This window comes from Callospermophilus lateralis, unplaced genomic scaffold (assembly GCF_048772815.1).
Source record: "Callospermophilus lateralis isolate mCalLat2 unplaced genomic scaffold, mCalLat2.hap1 Scaffold_43, whole genome shotgun sequence".
NCBI lineage: Eukaryota > Metazoa > Chordata > Mammalia > Rodentia > Sciuridae > Callospermophilus > Callospermophilus lateralis.
Window position 1 is genome coordinate 3,993,970 of NW_027514380.1, and position 8,981 is coordinate 4,002,950.

Consider the following 8,981-nt stretch of genomic DNA (forward strand, 5'->3'; position numbering starts at 1 on the left):
TTTATTTTTCATTTTAATATTTTCTCTTCTTTGGAATATTTTTTGAAACTTCTCTTCTGTGTTGTACTCTGTTGTGATGTCTTTTTCCCCCAAAGAAATGAATAGTACTTCATATATTATCAACTATAAGCACTTTATTAGAAGAGTTAACTAAGTATATCTCCCACTCTAGATCTTACCTTTGGACTTTGGAGACACACTGACTTATAAAAACAAAAGTAGATTTTTTTTGACTGGGGATTGAAATCAGAGGCACTCAACTACCAAGCCACATCTTCAGCCCTATTTTGTATTTTATTTAGAGGCAGGCTGTCATTGAGTTGCTTAGTGCCTCACCACTGTTGAGGCTCATCTTGAACTCATCATCCTCATGTCTCAGCCTCTCAAATTTCTGTGATTACAGACATGTGCTACCATCACTGGCACCAAATTAGGATTCATGGTGGCAATCTCCTAAAAATTTACCAGGTTGAATTAAGAAAGAATGAAATAACTAAATGAAATACCTGAAGTATATAAGAACCCCCAGAGATGTTATGAAAAGACACATCATATTGAGATTAGCAGGGACATCCACACAGGTTGAAAATGATCTTAGTTGGGGTGATCTAGTCAATATTCACCTAGGAAAGTTTCTCAAAGTCAAGTTAAATACATAGCCAATACCTGCTATCTTAACAGGGCTGTATCCTCTGCTGTGCTTTTGAGTTTGACTATGTCCAATGAGCATATTTAGGTTTGATGATCTCTGAATTTTTTAATATTTCACAGGTAGTGTTCTAAGCAGCTCTCTCTTCATTCCATATTTTTGTGAATCTGTTTCCTGAACTGCTTCAGTTTGAAGGCCCATGGTGCCATACATTTCTTCCTTTTATTGTCCTTATAGCTTCATTTTCTTAAATTCTGGCAATTACTGTAAGCAAAGACAAGCTCACAGGTATCTGCCATATTCTGTGCTAGGGACATAGACTGTGTGAGTTTTTCGGTAGCTGTTTGTGTACCATCATGTACTATTGTGTGATTTTTTAGGGTTACATCAGAACAAAACAAGAAAATATTTTATGACCATAAGCAGAGAAATGCCCACAATCACTGGAATCTAGAGTAGTTTTTTTTTCCTACATAGTTTTGAAGGAGTGTGGCTCTGCAGACAAAGTGAGAGTATTCTGTTGTCAAGATACTTAAACATTCTTCACTTTCAAAGAATAAACTCCTATTATTTTAAGCATTTACATTTATGTTTATGTTTCAAGTGGCAAAGTAAGATTTTTTTCCTGAAATTTAAATTAACTATGTAACTAAATGCTAATATGAAAAATAGATGTTAAAACTAAATAGTAGTTGTCAAAGCTGTGCAAATCTTTTGCAAAATATAATTGAAGATTACTATTTTTGTCAGAAACATCAATGGTTTGGTCATAAAACTTCTTTAATCTAAAGTACTAAGCTTCTATGGAATGGAAACTATGTATTATGCTATTAAGAACATTTCCAACTTTGCTTTAGACTACCTCTCATGATTTGTACCTGAAGAAATATTTTCAAGCAAAATATGACATGTTTTTTTTTATTTGCATTGAACAACCCTTTTCTATATAAGGGGATGTATGATGCTTAAATTGATGTCTTTGCAATTATTATTTTTAAGTTTTTAAGATTGATGGGTTACTTTCTTCATTCTACCTCCTTCTAGATTGAGATAAGAAAGATTTGCTGGCTACTGTATCTATCATCTACTGTGTCTTGAATGTGTGTTTGTGGAAATTTGTTGTCTTGCTTTCTGACTCATAGTGATTACAAATGGCTGAAGATTTCAGCAATATTTTTGCCTTTGGAAAAATAAGAGGTATTGTAACTTGCTTCTGTCTCTTACTGCCTCAATTGTTTAATTTTTTTCCAAATGAGGTATTAGATAGAAGTGTTTTCAAGTGGATATTTTAAAAGTAAAAATTTATCATGAACTTTTAGTATCTATAAGTGAGCACAGAAAAGTAACAAGATTAAAGATCAATCAGTTGTTAATGTATATAAGAATATGAATATTTATATTTTAAATTAAAAACCATTTTTATAACAATCATATTAAAAACAAAATACTTAGGATAATTTTTAGAAAGTTCTTAAAAGGTAAAAATGAAAAAATAGAACACATGGCTTTCTTTTACCAGATCTAGTCACATCCCTAAGTCCTTTTTTTTTCCTAAGGGCTTTATCTTTAAAGAAAAAGGGCAGAAATTATGTTTCATCACTGTGGTACTGCAGATTGGGCCTAAGTATGTTATACCAGTGAGCTATATTACCAGGCTTTTTAATTTTATTTTTAGACAAGGTGTTTCTAAGTTATTGAGACTCAACTAAAAGCTGTGATCCTCTAGACTCAGCCTCTCATGTAACTGAAATTAGACTTGTGTTCCACAAACCATGGCAAGGATTGCATCCTTTACTTTCAAATAATTAGAGTTGGATCAGGATGAAATTTAGGGTTGCAAATATGTAGTAATTTTGCCATTTTTATGTGAGAAGACGGAGACCACAGAGAGAGGATATGGCTCTTCACATCTTAGGAAGTGGAACACCAACTATTAATTCACCTGGCAATTATTCAGCATTTAAAAGTTCCCCAGATATAAAAAAAATTGTTTGAGAGAGATATGTGTACAAGTGCTGTGAGGAAGAGCAAATAATTATTTCAAAGTGTAAGGAAGAGGACTCTAAGAAAATCTGTGTTGAGCTAACAGGGTATAAAGAACAGAGTCTCTGAGGTTTAATTGTAGAATCATAGAAGATACATATGATGTAAAAAATGCAGTTGATGCATTTAAAAAAATGATTATTTGGGGATGGGACTATAGCTCAGTGGTACAGCACTTGCCTTGCATCTGTGAGGCACTGGGTTTGATCCTCAGCACCACATAAAAATAAATATAGATATTTAAAAATGATTATTTATAGGACTTGGTCAAATTTCCTAACTCTCACACACCATCTGCATACCCACCATGCTACTTCCACCTCACCTGCATTCTAGCATTCAAGCCCAGAAAAAATTTTCCTCAAGATGAACCTAGCTTGAAGAGAAGTGTGCTTGGCAATACTTCTCGTGAATCACCATGGGCAGAACTCCTTGCCTAGACTGTGGTAGTAATCAGGTAGAATGACAAAGTTTAAAACCAACTCTCTCTCTCTCTCTCTCTCTCTCTCTCTCTCTCTCTCTCTCTCTGTCTCCTTTCTATCTTTGTAATAATTATAGATATATTGATGGATGACATAAACTTGGGAGTATTGAGCAAAATAATTGTAACACCAAAAGTATACATGTGCGGAAAGAGTATGAATCATACATTGTCTATCACACTGATGTTTTATTTCATTGGTTGCCCTAGAGCAGGTTTTCTGTGTAATGTAATATAATCTATTGAACACTATAAAGTTAGTTTTGTGTGTGAAAGTTACAAAGAGAATTAACATATTGATATCTTGTTTACAGATAAATTTAAAGTAAAGGAAATCTTATTTATTTATTTATTTATATGTTTTGGATTGCTTCTCTTTAGTTTAATAAAAATAGGCCAAAAAGCAGTTCCCTGTATTTTTTGGGGGGTTTCTGTTGTTTCCTTCTTTTGTGATATAAGTTTAAGTTTTATAACTGTGCTTAGTGATACATATAAAAAGAAAAATCAGTTTTACCTGAACAACTTAATATATCTATCAGAAAGTATATTATATATTCAAAATGCAGTATTACTCAGACATAAATAAATAAATAAATTGGATGATGTGTTTTAAGTGAATAAGGAGACAGTAATCTATTACATCTCTTATTCAAGATAACTAAAATAAAATTTTGTTAAAATAGAATATTGATTACTATATCTAGGGTGTGTAGAAAGGTAACAAAGATGGAATAAGTATATATTGATATTATTAATATCTGTGAATGTATGCATGAAAACATTACATTTAATCACATTAATATGTATGTTTTTATGTTAAAAAATCCATCATCTCACAAAATTACTTTATTCTGTATTAGGAATACCTAAAATTCTACTGTCATTGGGATTTTCAGAATGTGATGCATTACTGTTAACTATCATCCTGAAATACACAACATTTTATTTGTGTGCACTCATTTTTTTTTGTTGGTTGGGACAGGGTTCTAAACACAGTGTATGGAATGCATTTCTTATTTCTTTCTGTGTCTTGATAATTTCACTTCGCATGAAGTTCTCCAGCTTCATCCATATTAATTTAAATGGTGAAAAAAATAGGGAGTTTGAATTCAGGGTTGCATTTTTATTGAGATATATCCTCAGTAATTTTTACTATTTATTTTTAAGACAGCCTCTTATTACATTACAGCCACCTACAGCATCCTTCTTTGAAAAATCAAGGTTTAGTGGCCATGGCCAGCCTCAGTATCTTAGTGACATTCTCAGCAGCATAAAAGATTCTGACTGAAGAAAAATTTTAAAAACAAGAAGTTATACCTGTCTGTTTCTATCTGTGTGTGTGTGTGTGTGTGTTTGTGTGTGTGTGTGTGTGTATACATATATATAGTATGGATCTATGAACATATAAACATAGATTAAAATGCATGTGTAAATGTATTTGCTATAAATTATTTATACATTATATGTATATCATATATATACAGATTTTATATTTAGGGTTTTATTTTTTTAATTCTACAAGGAAAGAATATCTTTTTATTTTTATTTATTCATTGATTTTTTATGTGGTATTGAAGATAAAATACAGTGTCTCACATGTGCAGGTTAGCATTCTACCACTGAGATACAGCCTCAACCCCAGGCACTTTTTATTTTATTTTATTTTATAGACATTTAAGTTTTTATATAAAATGGCTTTTATGGGTAGTGTTTCAGTTTATTGGGAGTGCAGATATTCTCAAAGTTGGATTTTATTTTTATTTTTTGGTTTTTGTAATGGTTACTTTGAGTGGTCAACCTGAGCAGATTTAGGTATTCCTAGAAAATTGATATAAAATACCTCTGGGTGTTCCTGAGTGTGTTTCAAAAATTGGGTCAGAACCCAGTGGGGAAGAGGTGTCATAAATGTACATAAAACCAACCAGTCCATTGTATTTGAATAAATAGAGAATGAAGACTGTCACTGGTTTGTGCTTCTATCTTTATAGATTAGTTTTTGTTTTGTTTTGTTTTGTTTTTCTCCCTCTTGTTGTGTGACCTCTGGACATCTGACATCAGATTTTTCAGTCTTTGAATGTGGACTTGCACCATTGCCTCTACATGAGCCTTTTAATCCTTCTGTCTTGGACAATAGCTGCTTCACTGAATTTGATTTAAGAAGTTTCCAATTTCTTGGCCTGTGATCTTATAAGTTTTCCTTTTTTTCCCATCTTATAGTCAGCAGCTTTGAGGACTACTCATCTCATTATCATGTTAGTTGATCTATTAAGTCTCCTTGTCCATGAACATATACATATATGTGTTCTATTAATTCTGATCTTTTGAGGACCTGGATAATACAGTATATGGTAGAAAAATATCTGAGTCATATGGTTTTTCTAGTTTTAATTGTTTGAACTCCCACATTATTATTCATGTTGTCAGTATTAGTTTATATTTTTAGCAAGAGTGTCCAAGTGTTTCATGAAATAAAATTATTTACAATAACATCAAAATAATAAAAGATTACCTGCCTATTGTAGGAAATCATAGTCCCAGATAGTTGGGTGGTTAATTGGGGAGGACTTCTTGAGACCATGAGTTCAAGATCACTCTGTGCAACATAGAAAGAGGTCAGTCTAAAAAATAATAAAAATTTTAAACAGTAAATTTCATGAAAAAAAGTGTAAAAGTTACAAGATGAAAATTATGACTTTTTAATATATTTTTAAGTTAAAGATCTGAACAAATGTGAAAAAAAATCTTATGTTCATGGATTGGGAAGTCAAATATTCTTAACATGCAAAACATGGTGATATTGACCTAAAATGCCACTGCTCTCACTTTCAGCATCTCAGATATGGAAATTGACAGTCTGATTCTAAAATTCATACATGAAATCACACAGGCTTTCAAATACCCAAAACAATCTTTAATGGGAAAAAATCTAGGAGGACCATGCTTTTTCTCTATTTGAAATTTGCTAAAAATCATCAGTAATCAATATAGTGTGGTATCGACAGAAAAATATATATGTGGAATTAAGGAATAGAGCTGAGAGTCTACAAATTTGCCTATTCACAAATTATTTTAAATGAATAGCTTTGAAACAGGTGTTGCTAAAATGATAGATATCTAAATACAAGTAATTAATTTGGAAATCCATTTATCCCATATACAGAAACTCAAAATGGACCTAACACATAAATGTAGAAAATAATATTAGAAAACTAAAAGGAAATATAAATATAAATATATATTTTAGAGGATATGAGGAAAGAACTAATCAGTGATTCCTGATCTCCCCATAACACTTAAAGGAATCAGTGAAAGAAGAGCTGATCTGAGAGGTGAGTGCCAAAACCAAAAGGAGATGTCAGTAGTATAGAAATGTGGTAAGACATGGGTGAATAGAAAGTTAATTAGGAAGAACCCTATGTATGCCCTGTGGTTGGTGGTTTGGGCTCTACAGGCAGACAAATATGGCTGTGAATTTCTACTCCTGCCATTTAAGAGCATTGTGCTCTTGAACAAGTCACATGACTTATTTGTGCCTCAGTTTTCTGATTTGTATAGTGGAGATGATAATAATATGTGCTATATAGAATAAACATTAAATGGGTATATATATATATATATATATATATATATATATATATATATATATATATATATATATATATCACATTTTTTAATCCATTTCTCTACTGAAGGGCATCTAGCTTGGTCCCACAGTTTAGCTATTGTGAATTGTGCTGATATAAATATTGATGTGGCTGTGTCCCTCTAATATGCTGTTTTTCAAGTTCTTTGGTTATAAACAAAAAAGGAGAGCTGGGTCAAGTGGTGGTTCCATTCTCAATTTTCAAAGGAATCTGCACCAACTTGCAGTCCTGCCATCAATGTATGTGTGTAACTTTTTCCCTACATCCTCACCAAAATTATTGTTGTTTGTCTTCATAATAGCTACCATTCTGGATACAGTGAGATGATATCTTTGAGTAGTTTTGGTTTGCAATTCTCTAATTGTTAGAGATAACGAACATTTTTTCATATATTTGTGGATTGATTTTATATCCTCTTCTGAGAAGTGTCTGTTCAGGTACTTGGCCCATTTATTTATTTTTTATTAATTTTTATTATTGGTTGTTCAAAACATTACATAGTTCTTGACATATCATATTTCATATATTTGATTCAAGTGGGTTATGAACTCCCATTTTTACCCCGTATACAGATTGCAGAATCACATTGGTTACACATCCACTTTACATATTGCCATACTAATGTCTGTTGTATTCTGTTGCCTTTCCTATCCTGTATTGTCCCCCCTTCCCTCTTCTCCCCTTCCATCTTCTCTCTCTACCCCATCTACTGTAATTCATTTCTCCCCCTCTTTTTCCCCTTTACCCTCACTTCCCCTTATATGTAATTTTGTATAACAATTAGGGTCTCCTTCCATTTCCATGCAATTTCCCTTCTCTCTTCCTTTCCCTCCCATCTCTCATCCCTGTTTAATGTTAATCTTCTTCTCATGCTCTTCCTCCCTGCTCTGTTCTTAGTTGTTCTCCTTATATCAAAGAAGACATTTGGCATTTGTTTTTTAGGGATTGGCTACCTTTACTAAGCATAATCTGCTCTAATGCCATCCATTTCCCTGCAAATTCCATGATTTTGTCATTTTTTAGTGCTGAGTAGTACTCCGTTGTGTATAAATGCCACATTTTTTTTTATCCATTCATCTATTGAAGAGCATCTAGGTTGGATCCACAATCCAGCTATTGTGAATTGTGCTGCTATGAACATCAATGTAGCAGTATCCCTATGATATGCTCTTTTAAGGTCTTTAGGGAATAGTCCAAGAAGGGGAATAGTTGGGTCAAATGGTGGTTCTATTCCAAACTTTCCAAGGAATCTCCATACTGCTTTCCAAATTGGCCACACTAATTTGCAGTCCCACTAGCAATGTACAAATGTACCCTTTTCCCCACATCCTCGCCAGCACTTGTTGTTGTTTGACTTCATAATGGCTGCCAATCTTACTGGATTGAGATGGTGTCTTAGGGTGTTTTTGATTTGCATTTCTCTGACTGCTAGAGATGGTGAGCATTTTTTCATGTACTTGTTGATTGATTGTATGTCCTCCTTTGAGATGTGTCTTTTCAGGTCTTTGGCCCATTTGTTGATTGGTTTATTTGTTTTCTTATTGTTTAATTTTTTGAGTTCTTAGTATACTCTGGATATTTGGGCTCTATCTGAAGTGTGAGGAGTAAAAATTTGTTCCCAGGATGTAGGCTCCTTATTTACCTCTCTTATTGTTTCTCTTGCTGAGAAAAAACTTTTCAGTTTAAGTAAGTCCCATTTGTTGATTCTTGTTATTAACTCTTGTGCTATGGGTGTCCTAATAAGAAATTTGGAGCCCTACCCCACAATATGTAGATTGGAGCCAACTTTTTCTTCTATCAGACACAGAGTCTCTGATTTGATATCTAACTCCTTGATCCACTTTGAGTTAACTTTTGTGCATGGAGAGAGGAGGGGATTCAGTTTCATTTTATTGCATATGGATTTCCAGTTTTCCCAACACCATTTGTTGAAGATGCTATCCTTCCTCTATTGCATGCTTTTAGCACCTTTATCAAATATAAGATAGTTGTAATTTTGTGTATTAGTCTCTGTGTCCTCTATTCTGTACCATTGGTCCACCCGCCTGTTTTGGTACCAGTACCATGCTGTTTTTGTTACTATTGCTCTGTAGTATATTTTGAAGTCTGGTATCCCTATACTGCCTGATTCACACTTCCTGCTTAGAATTGTTTTTGCTATTCT